Genomic DNA, 19,943 nt, shown 5'->3' with positions numbered 1-19,943 from the left:
TATTTATGTTAAACTCTGAGCAGGAGTTGGGGAAATGTATTCTGGGTTTTGTTGTTGGTGGTTTTTTGTTGTTTAGGTTTTTTCCTGTCACTCCAGCTATATACCTAATGAGGTGACAGGAAGAATTAAAAATGACAGATTGTTTTGGCTGCAGTGGGGCTGTCTGAGCTGTATTTTCCTGTAACACAGCTCAATAAACCCAGCTTGTGGAAAACCCTCTGCATGTGATTCATTGCTGCAGAAGGGTCCGGGTGGAGGTTTTTGGAAGAGCAGTGGCTGGGCTGGGCCTCACGGATGGGGACTTGGCACCCCATGGCACTCTCAGCTCTGGGGACACACAGGGCTGCTCCAGCCACCAAGTGCTGCTCCCAAAAACAGCTAATTAGAACTTGTGAGGGTTGGCTATGGCACACTTATTTCTCTCCAAACACTGTGTAACACTCTAGCTGTCAGTCCATGATGCTTCCCAAGTGTAGAGCACCTCCCGCAGACGGCCCCTCTGAGCTGGGAGCGTTGGGAAGGCGGCAGTGGAAAAGAGCCCTTGTGGGGATGCGGGGCAGCCTCCGTGCCTGTGCCACCAAACGCCTCAGCATCCACCTGCCATTTGCCTGCTGTGCTCCTGGCGGAAGAATAAAGGGTATCAGAAGAGATTCCTAGGACTGAATGGTTAACTACAGGTGTTAGACTGATAGCTGGTGTAATTAAGAAAAAAGATCTGTCGTTTCCCAGACTGTGCAGAATAAATTCCAGATATCCGCGCATAATTGTTCAAAGTGCCTCTATCTCCAGAGCCAGGAAGGGTGACCACAGAATACCCTGAACCCAATTATGTACTTTCTCATTATCATACTTTTATTTCTCAAGACACAGGGCTAATAAGAAAGATCAAAAAATGTTTGAACCAGAGTAATTTCAAATGTCAAGAACTAGTTATTCTTACAACAAGCTCCCAGGTCTTGGCATTGTAAGCTGTTCTCTGTTTGGTTTGATTCCTCTTGGGGAGTGGAAATGAGGGACCAGGAGATTTAAGGTGACTTTGTACTGTGGAATCAACACATGCTTTCAAGACCTGCATTTGACACTGGTTTTGAGGTGTTTTTTTTTTATTCTTATTCTATTTTATTTGGTTTTACTTTATTTAGTACTTTATTTAGTTTTATTTTATTTTATTTTTGGTGTTGGAGATGGTGGCATGATGTTGATTTGATTAGTTTCTGTCTTTCTTTCTTTCTTTCTTTCTTTCTTTCTTTCTTTCTCTCTCTCTCTCTCTCTCTTTTGTTTTTTTTTTTTTTTAAATATCATTTCCCAGAGAGAAAACTGCAAGAATGAATCCAAAATAAAAAATCCACATTAGAAATTTACTTTAGAAGGAAAAGGAATGTTGCCAATAAAATGAGCAATAAAAGGGGGAGGACAAAGAGGTGGATTCCTCGGCAGTAGAAAATAAAACAAATTTCTGCTTTCCAAATGATTATTTGAGAAAGGGTTCAGGAGGTACCTGACTTTATTCTTCTTACAGTTCCTCTAATTCAAGGAGCAGTGAACATGTGGATGTTAAGGAAAACCATGTGGTTCCCCACGGATGATGTTCTGCATGTATAATTTCCTACAGGGGATAAAACAGCTTCAGCCAGTAGGTCTCTGCTTTTTGGCAGCAAGACATAAAGGTAGCTGTTGTGGCCTGCTTTCTCGAGATGCTGAGCAGCCATAAATTCAGGTGAAGCCAGAGGAGCTGTACACACCAGCCCTATGTTTTCAGAGACAGAGCTGGCTTGGTTCTTCATTCTCCAACTGGCTCACCAAGAGAACTGCCACAGAGGTGCCAAGTGTTCCACCCTCCCAGCCAGGGCTAAAGTGCTGCCTGTATCAGACAGAGGACGAGCATAATTAGCAGTAACAGCTCTATAATGAGAATGGCAGCTTTGCTCCAATCAGGGCATGGGTGAAAAAGAGTAAGTGAGAAAAATTTAATTTGAAGATTATCCCTAGGCTGGCAATTGAATTCAATAGTTATTTGGGTCTCAGACAAACTAGCAAATTCTGGAAAGTAGAAACGAAGATGGAAAAATACTGCAAGTAATCATGCAAAGTAGAATTCTGAGGGTAGCTTCAAGAGAACAAAACAAAACTGTTTTCGCTGAGATCAATCATGTTAGTTTCTGTCCTTTGTTTTTGTCCTAATTATCAGTGCCAAGCAGGAATCACAGATTAGACACTATTGAAGCTATTTTTAAGTTTAGCTTATTGAAACCTGTTCTTTTCAATGAATCTGCTCAGAACAAACTCAGCTTTTAGACTCTCTGCTATACTGCTCCCAGTATCCTGAAAGAAAAGGAGCAGATGCGAATAATTCCTCCTGAGACCAAGATCATTGCAAGGAGTTCAGAGACTCACATGCACACACTAAATTAGGAATTTGAAGGTGGGGTGGAGGGGATCTATTTCTCGATTATGCAAAAAATTTGCTGCTCGGGTTTTTTTTTTTCCCAAAACTCTTCGTTTTGGGAGTCCTTTTCTCATTGTGAGGCAATGACAGACTAAAGACTCCTTTTGCTCTAATGTCATTTGAATCTGGGTATGGTTTTAGGAAATTACATGCCTGGGCATTTAGATTAAAGCTTCATCCAGAAAATGCTGTATCAGGGTGAGGAGGGATTTCGGACCATGCCTCCTGGCAAGGTGGCAACCCAGGTAAAATTTCTCATGACAGCTGGCCATGGTCTGTCTGTCAGGCAGTTTGTGTGGGAGGGAGAAGCAGAAGGACCAGGAAAAGAGGAACCCATTGTTTGAAGGTTATTTCTTTTAATATCAATTTAATCTACTCTAGCTTTAATAAGAAGAGCTTGGGAAAGAAAAGGTATTAGAAAGGGAGAAGAGAAAGACAGGCAGAGAGAAAAACATGCTGAGACATATTGGAGAATAGTGGAAAATATGAAGATGACAATTAGACTTGGTCCAAAATATAAAGGAAGCATGACAAGCTGCCAAGTGATACAAAATAGGATGCAAGAAAGGCAGATAGAAAATATCTAATTCAGATGTTATTCAGACATGTTATATGCTTCTATGCCATTCCATGTATGCAAATGTATTTAATCTCTTCACATCCATAAAATGCCCATATTTTGCAAAAATACACTTTTAAGAAGCTACAGTACACTAAATGGTAGCATTAATTTGTGGTTGTGCTCTAAGAGAAGAGTTTTTTGTCAGTTGTTATGACAGACAAATAAAAGTGAATCTGTGGAGTGAACCAGTGTGCATTAAAGACCCATTGACAGCATTATACACCTTTCAGTCAGATCTGCCTGCAAAAGTTGTAGTCCAGCCCTGTGGGCTGAATGGCCATTCCCAGTTGGAGTGCACAGTGGGTTCTTCCAGGGTGTATCTCCCTCCCTCTTTGGCTTCTCATGAATAAAGCTGGCTTGAGTGATCCAGATCCACTGAATGTTGTAAACCAGTGAGGCTTCTACAAGAGGTTAAATACACATCTGTATCCTTTCCATGGTGCAGCTTGTATAGCTGTCAGTAAACCCCACATTCTAAGCTTTTGTACAAAGCTACTTCATGTCACATCTTGACACTTGTTCAAGATCTACATTATGTTTGTGTAGCATAGGTTCCAAAAGGTTAGTGTATTATTAATGAGATAGTGGAAATGCTCTAGAATCAGCTTTCATCTAAATGAAGGTGATGATGCTTATCTGTACCCTTTGTATTCATTGTTGTCTTGAGTGCACAGTTCTTCCTGTTGGTATCTGTGTTATTCATTTGCTGACTAATCTCTTCACCTGATCAGTATTGATTGTAACTCTCAATCTATAACCTTTAGGCACAGTGACATTATGGTTAAATAAAACACAAATGCAGAAATAATTAACAACATCTGATACTGGTATTTCCTTTCTGCAAGTAGTTTCAGCAAAAATTATATTTGACAACTAGAAGCAGTATTTTTAGAGAAAAGCATAAATGCAAGATGAATATACAATTTTTAGATCCTTAATATAGATTACTTAAGAAGAAATAGTAAGTTACCTTGCGGAAATCAACAGCTTCTTCAATTGGATTGCTTCTGTCACTGCATGGACACAGTCTTGTTTGATGTCCTCTTACCATTTGTCTTGCATGGAGTCTTTTATCTAAATCCAAAGCAATGCAGTCGTCACTGCTGCAATTCAATAATGGCTCCACAGGAGCTGTCATCCCCAGTTTGCTATTCATCTTATAAAGCCTTTGAGTTTTCAAAGTGTCCACTAAGGTTGGTATTTCAATGCTGTGGACAGATCACTTAAGGTTCTTTTGTATTTTCAAAACAGGTTTAAAGTGAGGATGGACAGATATTGAAATGCCCAACTTATTGTACCTAGGTGCCAAAGGAGATGATGGAAATGTCAAAAGGTAATTGGATAATCACCCCCACCTCCCAGCTGAAAATGTGTGACTTTGTGAGCTTGAATGACACTTTGACTCAATACTGGCATTGCCTGTGGGAAACGAGCCCCTTGGAACAAAGAGGAAAAAAGACAAAGATGGAAAAAAAAAATTTGAATTAGCCACTAGCAGCCCCAGGAAGTGAAAAATTATTATGTGATAACAACGTGAAGTATAAGGCAAGAGAGAACTTATTTAATTTCTACTCAAGTATAAGATGCCCTTTATTCCATTTGATATAGACTTAGAAATCAGGGGTCATTTTCGACTTGGAAGTTACTTTCTGAAGGAACTCACATTTATCATTATTCAAGACCCTGGATATAGGCAGCTGGACTAAGAACACTCTTCTGAGGTCTAGGTGGGTGTTTGGGGGGTTGTTTTTGGGATAGGATCCTTTTGCAGATGCCATTTTACCTAGACCAGTCTGAACATGTATTTTAGCTGTTAGCCTTTTTGCTTGTTTGTTTTCTTGTTTTCAGGAAAGGCATAATCATCTTTGGGCAGTGATCTGAAATAATTTAGTACAGAAAAAGAGACTGAGTGTATTTTTTGAGAGTGAGATTCAGAGAAAGCAGTATTCTCACCTGAGCTCAAGTTCAGCTAGAATGCTAAATTTATATATAGTCTTTTCTTACCAGAAATACCAGCTTACTCAGTTTACTGTACAGAGATTGGAGTTTTACCTGAAGAAAATAGTCTCTGTGGGAATAACTCACGTTGAAAATATTGAAGGAAAAAAGCCTCCGCTGTCAGAACCAATGCTACTTCCACAAGCACCAATTCCATCGGTATTTAAAAACAAAAAGTATTTCACTTAAGATTTCCTGAATCCAGCCCTATGAACTTATAAGACTGCCTTAATTTCAGGGAGGTTTGGCACAACTACAGTATGATGTCCCCTGTTGCCCTTCTGGGGACAAGTAACATAAATTGCTTACTGTGTGGTTTCCCTGAGTACTGCTACGTTCAGTGGTCTGCAGGAGCATTGGAAAATGGCCACACAGAAGAGTTTGCCTTGTCCCTACCCTCTGGGACAGGAGAGGTGCCGATGAATGATTTGGAGGCAGTGTCTGAGCCACTGACCAGTTCTGACCTTGACAGTCCTAGTGCTGCTAAGGAAATCTGCAGGCTTGTGCCAGAGTCCTGTATTGATCTGCAGAGGTCCTGGGAGGCTCTGTAGAGGCAGCTCAGAGTGGGGAGGATTTCTTAACACAATGGAAATACAGCCTTGCTCTGCCTCAGTATTTTGCTGTCTCCCTTCCCTGAGCTGAATGGCACCAATTTCCCTGCCCGGAGCTCATCGCAGCGGCAGGGCCATGACTCACCTGGTAGTTTCTGAGACAGCCAGGCATTCCCCTCTAAATCTCTTCATCCCCTTCAGCCTATTTTTAAATGCTTGGCTGCTATTCTTAAGTGCTGGTATTGAACAAAATGTAAATATAGTGCAACCTCTGGTTTTAACCTTGGCCTCGATCCACTTTTATTGTAGTTAAATGTAATAAACAACAAAGGTAACATAAAGATGTATAATATTTTTTTGTAAAAATATGTTTATAATTCTTTAAAATACATGAGTCAGCTAAGCATTTAAAAGTAAAATATAGACATAAAATTATTCAGACAGGGTGATATAATATAGAATTTAAATTGAGCATATTTTAGCAGCACTGGGAAACCTTACCCCAGAGCTAATAATGTAATAGATCTATCTCACCAACATCTTGGAACTTGCAACACAGTTTTATCCACAAAGGAGAGTTCTCTGGCCTACTTTATTAAATACCTTAGAGGACTTCGCCTGTAAGATTATATATGAACAATGCAATTTATTAAAATCCCTGCTCTTATTTTTCCTGTTGAAATTTTAGCCAGTTTCTTAAAAAAAAAAAAAAAAAAACAGACCAAAACAAAACACAAAGTATAAACAAATCCAACAGGCTAAGTAAACATAATTCAACAAATATTTCATCAAACAGGTATACAGGGAAAACATCCTACAGTTTATTTTTTGCCACCACTTATAAACTCATATTGCAACTGTCTCTTGCTGTGTTGCATTGGGCAAGTTGTGTTCCTGATTTTTTTCAAATCTGAAGAGGAACTGTGGATATAATTGAGAAGCTACCCTAATAAATAAAAATGAATCAAATTGAAACACTGTTGCTATTTCTTATAAATGGGAAATAATCAACTTTTTTAGCAAATCTTTATGTGCCAAATGAAATTACAAGTCATTGCAAAAGGATATAGACTAAGGTTAAAGCTACATCATCTTATAATTTACTTGGGATACTTTTGGTGATTCTTATTTAGAAATGGTTTACATTAAAACACCACTGTTGGAGGTGTAAGTATTTAAATTTATTCACTAAATAAGATTTTACTTAAAGTCAAAGTAAGAGAACTCAATATAGTGATGCTAATTTATATGTATTTCTGAGGTTTCTGCTTAGATTCAGTTATACATTCTAGCATTTACCTTGGAGTTTTTATGTAATTCTGTTTGATCTGAGAATTTAAGATCATTCCACTTAGTGGAAGATGCTAGAAATTCAACAATAATAATTACTATTTTAAAATTAGGCCATTTATGTAAGTAGTAGGTCGCAGAGCTGGCAATAAATGCTAGGCAGCCATTTTTGCAAAGTGGTATAAAGAATATCCTCAAATCACTTTATTTCCCTTCTCTGGTGCTGCCTACCTGCCGAGATCATAAAAAGCAAATTTACACATGTGAAGAACATAGAATTCTACCCTGGAGAACAAAAGAGGGAAATTCATAAAACTCAATAGTTAATGCCAAAATCCAAATACAGACAACTATACTGGCACAACAAAAATATCTAATTAACCTGTAAGTCCTTCTCTGTATGCATATATGTGCTAATACGATAAAGGATTCTGCCATGAAAAAGAAATGAAACAGATGAAATTTCCATGAGTCTATTGTCATAGGCAATCCAATTTAGAAAGAGAGAGGGAGGTATTTGACCTGACATTAATAACACTCATTTACCAGTAGCTGATGGGAAAAAAAAACCAAAGTAAAACAATCTATGACCTCAAGACATGCAGAAATGACTGAAGGTAAGGGTTTGTATTTGTGTGCATGTGTGTGGGCAGTTTGTTCAGGGAGAGGGGGTTAATTATGAAGGGAGACAGTCAAAAAGTGAGTGTGGCTTTGAAGGCCACATACATGCCTGTACCAAAGAAAGCCACAAAAGAATACTTGCAAATATTGAAAAAATACTGGAATTCCTTGTACATATTAGAATCATACACTTATGGAATCATTTAGGTTGGGGATGAGGTCTGAGATCATCAAGGCCTACCATTAAATCAGCCCTGTCAAGTCCACCAGTAACCCATGTCCCTGAGCTCCATATTTGCACATTTTTTAAATATCTCAGGGACAGTGACTCCCCAGCTTCCCTAGGCAGCCTTTTCCAATGCTTGGTACCCCTGTCAGTGATGAAAATTTTCATAATATCTGACTTGAACCTCCCCTGGTGCAACCTAGACCATTTCACCCTTTTGCTCGTTACCTGGGAGAAGAGAGCCTCACCTCACCACCTCTTTCCGGGCAGTTGTAGAGAGTGATAAGTTCCCCACGAGCCTCTGTTGCTCCTCAAAAGACTTGTGTTCCAGATTCTTTACGAGGATCATTGCCCTTCTTTGAACACAGTCTATAATCTAGATGATAAATATAATTTTATAGAATGTAAGATTACAAAATATTGTAGAAAAATACCATAAACTGAGAAACTATTGGGGAGGAAGGCAATTAAAGACAAAATATAAGGTCTTTTTTACTCGGAGTGGGAAACCCTTTCTAGTATGGCCAGGGCTATACAGACTAAAAGAAAAGGTCATTGGGGCAGACTGGGGTGTATATAATTTTGTTAGAGGTGTTCAACTAAAACCTTGAGGAGGGATGTTGATATGACAGCTCCCATGACCAGGGGCTGCTGGGATGTGCTCACAGGAGGAACCTTCCCTCTGGTGTGGAAGGAACTGCCAAGGAAATATCATGGGCAACTGCTTCAGCCTAGGACAGAATGAAGAAACACTCTGAGGGTTTTGGAAGGAAAACAGTAATTTTTTTTTCTAATGTACCTCAGAAATATTTTATAACCTCAAAACAAAAGGAAGGCATTTCTAAAAGAGAAAATAATTTGGACACCTTACATGAAGTTTGGAATAATTTTTTGTTTACATAGTTTAACAGAGGAAAACCTTTAATGTTATTTGAAATACTTAGAAGTTTGAATGATTTTTCAAGAATTCTGCATTTTTTTTTTCATAGTAGCTAGTGTGGGGCTATGTTTTGGATTTGTGCTGAAAACAGTGTTGATAACAAAGGGATGTTTTAGCAATTGCTGAGCAGGGCTGACACACAGCCAAGGCTGTTTCTGCTTCCCACTCCGCCCCACCAGTGAGAAGGCTGGGGATGCACAAGAAGTGTGAGGGGACAAATCTGGGACAGCTGACCCCAACTGGCCTAAGGGATATTCTGTGGCATGATGATCCTGTGGCATCATGCTCAGCACATACAGCCGGAGGAAGAAACCAGAAGGGTGGAACATTTGAAGGGGTGCCATTTGTCTGCCCAAGCCACCATCAAGTGAGGTGAGCCCTGCTCTCCTGGAGATGGCTGAACATCTGCTTGTCTATAGGGTGTGGTAGGTGAATTCCTTGTTTTGCTTGGCTTGGTGTGTGGCTTTTGCTTTACCTGTTAAACTGTCTTTACCTCAGCCTGTGAGTTTTCTTGCTGGTGCTCCTTCAATTCTCTCTCCCTTCCCACTGAGGGGAGTGAGTGAGAGGCTGTGTGGGGCTTACCTGCTGACTGGCATTAAACCACAACAACATTAGGATGAAAACTATTTTTTTAAATTATGCGCTTTACATTTTTTCTTATTGAGAAGACAGGTTTAGCATGGGGGAAATGACAAAGATCTAAACCAGGCTGTATAAAAACCAACCCAAAGCAAATGGCAACAAAACCTTCTGCTCTGCAGCTAGGCTACTGAAATACAAAGCAAATATCCAAAACTATAACTTTTGTTTGGGGGGTTTTAGTGACCTTCATTCATGAAAATGCTTGAAATCGGTCCACTGTTTAATCACAAGCTACTTAACACCAGGGTAATCCATCCCTGGTCAGGATCAGCACTGATATCCAGGGCTCTTCCCATCCATTTTATGATCTTGTTGGGAGTCTGTCAAAGAAACAAAACCCCCAGCTGAGAGGGTGAAAAGCTGATTCAGGAGGCAATGAAACGTGATAATAGCTAAGGCCAGACAGAACACCCCATGTATCTACTTTTTTTGAGTAATGGAAAATATGCACCCCAATAGTAGGAAAAGGATAAGGATCAATAACTTCCCCACCAACACGGTATTTGCAGATCTTGGGTTAGATGACTAAGCATGCTTCCTCTTTTTATTAACAATTTTGAAAGTTAAAGACTTTCCTTGCCTTTATTTGATTGATAACAGTTATACAATTCAAAACTGGGGCAAGACAGTGTTTTAAAATAATATCCCAGGGTAATGAAATGGGACAGTTTCATAGCCTGCACTTTAACAGGAAAGCTTGTACACACACTCATACACATACAAAATCAATGCACATGCAGACACAATTAGTTTGTAACTATGATTTACTCTTTCTTTTTTTCTGCACATTGCCCAAACCAAAGACATCCTTGCCTCTTTCAGAAATGAAACTCAGGTTTTATATTCTTATATGTTCCAAAGCTGGAACATGAATTTTGCTTCTGTGCACAGGGCCCATTGAAATAATCATGACTCCTGAGGTCAACAGCACCATCAGGCCCTGGGGTGACCCATTTGGTCTCTGTTTTCTCTGGATATTTTTCTGTATCATTGTATCTCTCCTTTTCCTGGAAATTTTTCTATATCACTGGCAGTAGAAAAAAACTGTCCCTCTTGCTCTCAATGCCATGTGCAAAAAGTCAGATACACTAAATATTTTGGGTCTTGGAGCAGGAGCACCCTGTCTCTGGACTGGAGCCAAGAAGAGTATCTCTCAAGTGGGACATGGGACAAAAGTAGCTCCTTCACAAAGTACATTCCTCTTCTATATATTGTTTTTGCTGCCTGAGTTTTTGTTCCTGGACCATTTTGCTCTGCATCCTATAGTTGCTTGACAGAGGGTCTATACAGAATGCAGGCTGCAGGACTTTGCCATTGCTTTCTGAAACTACTCAAAAGCAAAATATTAATGAATTGTATTGTTGGCATATATGGTATTCATCTCACTGTCTGACACATTTCCACAGGTGTTGAAAAACAGACATAAAATAAAATTAGTCTGGTTCTGATTATTAATCTGACATTACTGATAGTGATAAACCACGAGAGTGCAAAAGTGCCTGGTTTGTGCAAAAGCACTCAGTACATAAAAATTAGGTATAATCTAGAGTTTTTGTGATGTGCAATGCTGCAGAAGCAGAAAACCCTCAAGAGTTACTGTTTTTCTGGCAAATGCCATAGTGACATGATTTCAGATCACTTCCTTGTGCCCTGAAATGCCCATGGCATCACTGGTGACACTCCCAGCTTCCCACTGCCCTTGTGCAAGGCTCCCAAGGCGTGTACAGCTGCACACACCCGGGTTTATCACTGCCTGCAATGCACACGCATTCCCTCTCAGCCCCAGCTGTAATATTTACACAACAGATTGGATTAGAATATTTGCAGGGAGCCTGTTATGAATACCTCTTCAGATAATTTTTGTGGAGAAACTTTAGTTTGCTGATTAGCAAGATAATAGCCTTCAGTTCAGTATTTTGGGGTGAGGTTATCCAGAGACTGGAAAGGTGGTGGGGAAAGCATACACCTCCATGAGATGCCTACACAGTGGAATATTCCCTCTGCACTCTGAAGTGCCAAAGCAGAAGCCAGCTCCAGGGCAGGAGCTGTGTAACTGTGCTGGCACAGAGCTGAGCTCGAGACAAAAGGTCCTGCTAAAGATGTTGTAAGGTAATGAATGCAGACCTTATCCTTTTAGATTTAAAACATAACTTTTTAAATAATACAAGCCAAAGAAGAAAGTGAAAATGATGGACTTGCCCTTCAGTCGTGTTGTAAATTTTATACATGACTGAACTTGGAGTGCTACTTGCAATTCCTTCTGTTTCTTGGCAGTTGTTTCTTGACTCTTAAAGGTCTGCTCCTAGTCTCAAATCTCAGATTTAATTGTTTGTAATTATAATTAGAATGTAAGATCCTCATCTTCCTGTGTGTTCATGAAGCCAGGAACACCTCTGATCACAGAAAACTCCTACAAAAAGATAATTATGTTTTTAAGGAAATGGAGAAAGGAAAAAAACCTACTCCCAGGATGAAACCTTGTGCAGTCTTGAGTAAATGATAAATTGGGAGTTAATACCAGGGGAAATAATGTCAGATTTTAACAAGACTGGTGAAGCACACTGGAATTTAATACAAGAAGGCTACATGTAAAAATACCAAAAACACCAACAAAACCTAAAATCCTGTTTTTGAGACAAGTGTCCTGATTTGTTGCCTGAAATTCACCCATGTGCAGAGGCACCTGTCCAAAGCCTCTACATGATCTCTTATTTCCAAGGCTTATGCAACATCCAAGCAGTGCCCAGCCTTAATGAATGTCTCTGTGAGAAAACTATGGAGCTTTGCAATTGCCTTTAGGGGCAGCAGAACTGTGACATTTTAAGAACACATATTACTTTTTCCCCTGCAAAATCTCTCTATAAAACGTAGCAACTGATTCAAATAATCTTCTTTTTTCTGTCCTCTCACAGGTTGTGCAGGGGAACCATACTGAGAATCGTGTTTTCAGCACAGAGAACACAGAAAATGAAAATATACTTAGGGTGCTTTCAGGGAAGTTTTTTAGTCATCAGGCAGCTTTAGGTTATTTGATCAGCTACACCTGGATCTTGTCTTGATGCAAAAACTTAAACAAATATTTCTGTCAGCAGAGAAGATGCCTCCAGTAACAAAAGGCAATTTGGTGCGTTCTTTTCCTGTATGTTCCCATTTTTTGTGTCAAATCCATACAGTCAGAAGATCTGGATATTCTTTGTTCTCATTTTCAGCTAACTGCAGTGTGTAAAATAATGCCATGCCAAGATTATGTGTACTGAAGATAAGGTATGATGAAAGCTGGGTCTGTAGAAAGATTTCTTAGGAAATGGCACTCTGCAAACTTTAACAGATCTCTAGAACATCCTGTGTCAAACACAGTGTGCTGAGATTGTCCCCCTTCCCAAAATATGGCTACTGTTAACTGTCTGAGTGGTAATTTCAGTGTCTTTTCTTCTCTTTCATCAGCTGAGTGTCAAGATGATGTCTATATTTCATGTACATAAAGTGAATGGGGAAATTTTCTCTGTGGATACTTTTTCTGCTTTTTAATAAATTCTTCCTTTTGCCTGAAGAGAATTAGAAGCTGGCTTTTGACCTCCATTATTTTTTTTAATTTAATATTTCTCTGCATGCATTAAAAAATATTATTAACCATACTTTGCATTGCAACATTTCCCTTTCCTCTTCCTCTTATGCTTTCTCATTTGCTGCAGCAGGTGCCCCGTTAAGAACAGATTAGGAGAAGCAAATGGAATAAATAGAGGAAGTTTGGGCCCATATCCTACATCTTCCCCAAATACAGAGTGTTAGCATGTCTTTGTCTACCAGGCTGCTTTATAACTGACTGCTTCTCAAAGCAAAGCTATAATTATGAACTCAGGGTTGTTTGACAGCTTTCTAAAGGCAAATAGCACCATTTAAAATACTGTAAGTTAAAAGTGATCAGAAGTGTTTTCTGACTGTGGTATCCTGGTTAGCTATTGCATGTGCAGATGTTCAGGCACGCTGTGCTCACTTCAATCACCTTGGTTTTTGCAGGGATGCTTCTAGTGCCAGGTAAAGTCCCTTTAAGTGGCATCCTCAAAATCCTGCCTTTAACATCACAGTTCTTGCAGCAGATCTTCCAATTTATCCCCTAATGAGCAATTCATCTCCAAAGGTGGAAGACACTCTAAGCTTTGAGCATATCCTGAAGTCAAGCTGGATAAATGGCAGCACAAGCCACCCAACTTGGAGCCTCCCTGTGGGTTTTGTCAAACAGGCAGCTCACGCAAGCCGGGCAGCCACCTGTCCATGGGTACAGAGGCAGGGCTCTATCCATGGGGTACAGAGGCAGGGGTCTGTCCATGGGTGCAGAGGCAGGGCTCTGTCCATGGGTACAGAGGCAGGGCTCTATCCATGGGGTGCAGAGGCAGGGCTCTGTCCATGGGTACAGAGGCAGGGCTCTGTCCATCGGGTGCAGAGGCAGGGCTCTGTTCATGGGGTGCAGAGGCAGGGGTCTGTCCATAGGGTACAGAGGCAGGGGTCTGTTCCTGGGGTGCAGAGGTAGGGGTCTGTCCATGGGGTGCAGAGGCAGGAGTCTGTTCCTGGGGTGCAGAGGCAGGGCTCTGTCCATGGGGTGCAGAGGCAGGGCTCTGTCCATGGGTACATATGCCGGTAATTTGTGTGCGCGGGTTGTTCGCTCGCTGCCCGCGGCCATCCGCGGCGCGGGGCCGTGCGCCGCCGGCACGAACAACGGGGCCCTCTAGCGGCGGTGAGCGCGCACTGCAGGCCGGCCCGGGCAGCGAGCGCTCCGAGCGCCCCAGGGCGAGTGAGCGCTCAAAGTGAGCGCCTTCATTCTGATGATGGACACAAAAGACACGAGAAAAAACCCGTCAACCCTCCTACTTTTCATTCCCTTTGTGCTTCTCAAGGCACAGTGTCTATTTTGCCCCTGCCTCCTTGTCAATGCCTGCTCTTTTCTCTAGAGGCTGTATGAATATTGTACAATGCCAAGTGCAGCTATTGCTATTTCACAAAGAATCTGGAATAATAAGTAAAAAGAATATGCCCCTAGCCATGCAAAAAGACAATTGCTGCTTCTGGTACAATTAAAATAAATTATTTCAATCTCTCTCTCTCTTTTTTTCTTTTCTTTTTAATATATATCTATATATAAAATATAATATCTATATTATATAGATGTATCTATAATATATATCTATATAATATATATAGCTATATATGATATCTATATATAATATATATACACACACTATATTTTATATAATTTATATAGTTTTCTATAATATATATTACATATTTTATGTATTCTATGCATAAAATATATTATTTATATATTATTTTAAATATTATTCATCTATTATATACACATATTGTTTAATAAGTGTATATAATATATAAATAATCTATATTATTTACATAATAAATTTTATATATATTTATATTATAAATATAGATAATACATTATATATATGCACCCCATATTTTTAATGTTATTCTGTATTTTTCCAGGTGAAGGGTACTGGATGACAAATTCGAACCTTTTGGCACCAAGTGTGTCTGTTCTCAGTTTTCTGGGTCTTAGAAGGAGCCTATGGGCTGAAAATCCCTATTTACATTTTACCACATCGATTGTTTGGATTCAGACAGTTAATGACTAGGAAATAATTGAAAAGTATTTAATGGAATTCAGCAACAATAAAGGATAATTTTGCATGAAAGTTTTTATAAAGGTTATTGTCTGAGGAAATGGGTTCAGGGTACTTTTCTATAGAAGAAGTGGGAAATACAGAAATTAATAGAATAAAGTAAGGAAGAGAAAATCATGTGCAGAATGAATACACCCCTTGTATTTGTTCAAAAAGCTCTTTCATTCTGTTCCTTCCTGGAACTCCTCCTCTTTTTATTTATCACCACTGTCTTTGCTCACATCCTTCAGCATTTGAACACATGCTTTTCATTCTGTGTTCTTGCAACATTTTCCTCGGCATTAGGTAAAGCTAGAGATAGCAACATCACTAGCTAAAAAGCTAAAAAATAGGAGATAACTTTGCTCACACCAGAGAAACTTGCATTAAAACAGGTAGCACGCTGATGCTTCTCCAAAATAAAAAGCCTTATTTTAGCTGTCCCGTAAAATAGCCCCTAGGTTTTCATGCCAGTTTTGTTGGCTGGTTCAAGAGCATGCCTTGATCAGACTCTTATGGGTTTTTGTTACTATTGTGGCTCCTTAAGACTAACATTTTTCAAAGATTATGAGACATGATGGAAAAAGGCAGTGAATCTACTGTTATGACAAACTTATGTGTAACAAATTATCTCCTAAGAGCTGGTACTAAAGCCAGATTAGTATTCCAGAAAACACAAAATAAAGGCATTCAGTGCTCATTAAAGTGTCTGCTTCAGCCTTGTAACATGCAGTTTATGAACAAAATTTTATTTCCTCTCTACTGAACTCAGAGAAGGACACAGGGAAACTGGAGGCATCTGAAGCCTGTAGAATGCCTAATTTTTTAGACTGTTGTATACTCAAAATGATCTGTGAACGATGCATTTACTCCCAAATGCATCCAGTAGATACGTGCTTTTGGAGCACCACTTCAGGAGCATGTCATAGCTCATTCTATACACAGGAGCCCTCTGAAGGAGGAAAAACTGGAAGCATGCAATACTAAAGCCAGTTATTTGTCAAATTAGCCATAGAAAACTTTGGGGTTGCAAGACAATGAATATGAAGTAAAAATAATGAGAATTCCCAAGTGATATGAATAAAGAAAAGGATGTGGTTTAACAAACAGATGAGTAAATATCTTAACTGAGGAATGGCATAAATTTAGTGATCTAAAAGGTCTGGTTCAACCCAGACTTCAGTGATCCATTTTGCTGTGTCTATCCCAAATATTTGAGAGAGCACACACACACATGTGAAGAGGGGTGTTACAAAAATTTTAAAATCAGAATGTAGGTGTATGTATTAGTCCACTTAACCATTATTATTTCCCCATTTGATTTTGTCCTTAAGTTTTGTTTATGGCTGAGAATATACACATGAATAGTCTGTGATTTTCCCATTGACAACAAGGTCATGATGGTCTCCACTGAAACGGCTGTCAGATACTATTTTTCTACAAATCTCATCATGATAAACTGTAATGATGCTTTTTAAGATGTCATGGTATGACATGTTAACAAGTACCTTGGAAAAGCTAAATGGCAGTGTCATTGGCAGGATACTTCATAACAGCAACCCTCCACTGACAGAGAATACTTCCTTCCTTCCTTCCTTCCTTCCTTCCTTCCTTCCTTCCTTCCTTCCTTCCTTCCTTCCTTCCTTCCTTCCTTCCTTCCTTCCTTCCGACACTTCCTTACTTCCTTCCGACACTTCCTTCCTTCCTTCCGACACTTCCTTCCTTCTGACACTTCCTTCCTTCCGACACTTCCTTCCTTCCGACACTTCCTTCCTTCCTTCCGACACTTCCTTCCTTCCTTCCGACACTTCCTTCCGACACTTCCTTCCTTCCGACACTTCCTTCCGACACTTCCTTCCGACACTTCCTTCCTTCCTTCCGACACTTCCTTCCGACACTTCCTTCCGACACTTCCTTCCTTCCTTCCGACACTTCCTTCCTTCCTTCCTTCCTTCCTTCCTTCCTTCCTTCCTTCCTTCCTTCCTTCCTTCCTTCCTTCCTTCCTTCCTTCCTTCCTTCCTTCCTTCCTTCCTTCCTTCCTTCCAACACTTCCTTCCTTCCTTCCTTCCTTCCTTCCTTCCTTCCTTCCTTCCTTCCTTCCTTCCTTCCTTCCTTCCTTCCGACACTTCCTTCCGACACTTCCTTCCGACACTTCCTTCCGACACTTCCTTCCTTCCGACACTTCCTTCCGACACTTCCTTCCGACACTTCCTTCCGACACTTCCTTCCTTCCGCCACTTCCTTCCTTCCTTCCTTCCTTTCTTCCTTCCTTCCTTCCTTCCTTCCTTCCTTCCTTCCTTCCTTCCTTCCTTCCTTCCGACACTTCCGACACTTCCGACACTTCCGACACTTCCGACACTTCCTTCCGACACTTCCTTCCGACACTTCCTTCCGACACTTCCTTCCTTCCGACACTTCCTTCCTTCCTTCCGCCACTTCCTTCCGCCACTTCCTTCCTTCCTTCCTTCCTTTCTTCCTTCCTTCCTTCCTTCCTTCCTTCCTTCCTTCCTTCCTTCCTTCCGACACTTCCGACACTTCCGACACTTCCGACACTTCCGACACTTCCTTCCGACACTTCCTTCCGACACTTCCTTCCGACACTTCCTTCCTTCCTTCCTTCCTTCCTTCCTTCCTTCCTTCCTTCCTTTCTTCCTTCCTTCCTTCCGACACTTCCTTCCGACACTTCCTTCCGACACTTCCTTCCTTCCGACACTTCCTTCCGCCACTTCCTTCCGACACTTCCTTCCGCCACTTCCTTCCTTTCTTCCTTCCTTCCTTCCTTCCTTCCTTCCTTCCTTCCTTCCTTCCTTCCTTCCTTCCTTCCTTCCTTCCTTCCTTCCTTCCTTCCTTCCTTCCGACACTTCCGACACTTCCGACACTTCCGACACTTCCTTCCGACACTTCCTTCCGACACTTCCTTCCGACACTTCCTTCCGACACTTCCTTCCTTCCTTCCGACACTTCCTTCCGACACTTCCTTCCGACACTTCCTTCCTTCCTTCCGACACTTCCTTCCGCCACTTCCTTCTGCCACTTCCTTCCTTCCGCCACTTCCTTCCGCCACTTCCTTCTCTCATTTCTCCTTACTACAGGTACTTCCATATAACATTTGTTCTTGCAGTAGCACGTTCCAACCCAGAGCATTAATACTCACACAGAATTTTAGTGCAGTGACTTCCCAGTACAGGTGCAGCTCTCTGATAGGGAACCCCTTTCAATGAAGATCTGTAAATCTGAGACAAATTGTATTATTTGGAAGGAAAATAGAAATAAATAGAAAAAGAGCAGGTTTTAAAATATGTTTGTCAGACACTGGTTACATCGTGGATTCCAGCCAGATGATTCATTGTCTCCATTTTTCTTCTGTAATTCCCACAACTGCACCAAATATCAGAAAACCACTTCATTCTGGTTTTATACACATAAAAGGGATTGTCTCTCTAAGGAATCCTTTTTGTTTCAAGAAATCACACTAAAGCTTAATATTAGTAGTTACTGAAACACTTCTGAGTCCAGTTAAATCACAGAGCAAAAGAATTCAATGCCTTATCTATAAGAGATAGCTCTGAACTGAAGCAACTGCAGATATACTCTACAGTTGTTGAGAAAAGATCCGACATCAGTCCAAGATCAAATTAGAGATAATATCATATCTGTGTCAGGAAATAAAAGAAATACAAATCCTTGAAGGGCAGGTGTAAATTGGATAAGCCCAAATCCTGTAAGACTAAGAGAATGCAAAAGCTTCAAAGTCAAGAGCCAAAATTTAGGGTTTGTATAACAGAAAAATATCGTATTATATATCATAACCACATGTGAGACAACATTAGTTGGGAAGATTTGGCTTCAGTGTTTATTTAAAGAGCTGATATATTTAAAAAAAAAAAAAAAAAGAAGAAATTCAAGTGTAACACTAAATCAAACTTACAGTTGTAGGAATATAAAAGTTATTGGTAGGGCAAATACTATTGTGAATCTTGAATGTGAGACTGAAACTAGGAAATCCGTCTTTTGCGCACAAATCGAAGCCAATGCTAGACATTCACACGTACCATTAGAGGTATACATGTACATTTTAGTCCTGTATGTCTACAATAATGTTGTTTGTGTGTTTAGAAGCAGCAATTTAATCTATAAATTGGAACAGTAAACTAGAGAAGCCAGTAAGATAGAAGCCTGAAAGTCAGAATAAAAATAGATCAGTTTTCTTATCCGCTAATAGATAGAAATCCTGGAAGGGTGGAAGAAAGGCAAGGGTCCTGCTGTGAGCATGAGGCAGGCTCCATAGATATCTGATGAAGGTAAATGTTAGTGTACTAATGAACCATTTGTGCCTGGAGGACTGATTTTGGAAAAGTTGAAGCTGTTTATTATATTAAGCAGAACTCTATAAAGCCTGTAGGGATTCTGCTGACAGCAAGCAGAGGATCTCAGCATCTTTATTCCATTCATGTCTTCATAAATCCACTGTTGAGACTAAAACAAATTGCATACCCAGAAAATACTTTAGCAGCTTTTTTTGCAACTGGATGGGAGGATCAGTGGTACCTGTCTGTTGTTTTGTTTAATCTGCTCATGACAACCTCCAGTGCTGGAAGCTGCAACACACTAACTTTATGAAACCTGGGTTCATGAAAGGTTTCACATTCATCTAGAGTATTTCATTTATTAAAACAATTTATTTTAGAAAATTTCTATACTATTCAACTCAGGTGTAATTGATCTTGGATTCTAAACAAAACATCAGTATGCTGGAAGTCCTTCCCCACTTGGTACTATACCAATAGAATAATTTTTCTATACTTCCAGACACTAGTAATAGAAATGTTGAGTGATGTTGGATTGACAGCAAATCTTACAGGAAGTGTAACACTGATATGGTAATAAGCAATTGGCATTTCCTAAAAAATACTCATCTTATCTAGATCCTGTGAATAC

General features: G+C 40.1%; 1 long non-coding RNA gene across 7 annotated transcripts in view; it reads left to right on the top strand.

The window, feature by feature from the left end:
• The window catches only part of LOC141729188 (uncharacterized), a 194,724-nt gene that overhangs the window by 115,875 nt on the left and 58,906 nt on the right, over window positions 1-19,943 (top strand). For all 7 annotated transcript variants that reach the window (XR_012580519.1, XR_012580513.1, XR_012580516.1 and 4 more), the window contains one exon: window positions 4,320-4,401. This is a non-coding gene — a long non-coding RNA (uncharacterized LOC141729188). The remainder of the gene's footprint in view (window positions 1-4,319; window positions 4,402-19,943) is intronic.

The sequence above is a fragment of the Zonotrichia albicollis genome, chromosome 5, assembly GCF_047830755.1.
Source record: "Zonotrichia albicollis isolate bZonAlb1 chromosome 5, bZonAlb1.hap1, whole genome shotgun sequence".
Classification (NCBI taxonomy): domain Eukaryota; kingdom Metazoa; phylum Chordata; class Aves; order Passeriformes; family Passerellidae; genus Zonotrichia; species Zonotrichia albicollis.
Note: the sequence above shows the minus strand (reverse complement) of the source record. Positions and strands in the feature narration are given on the sequence as shown.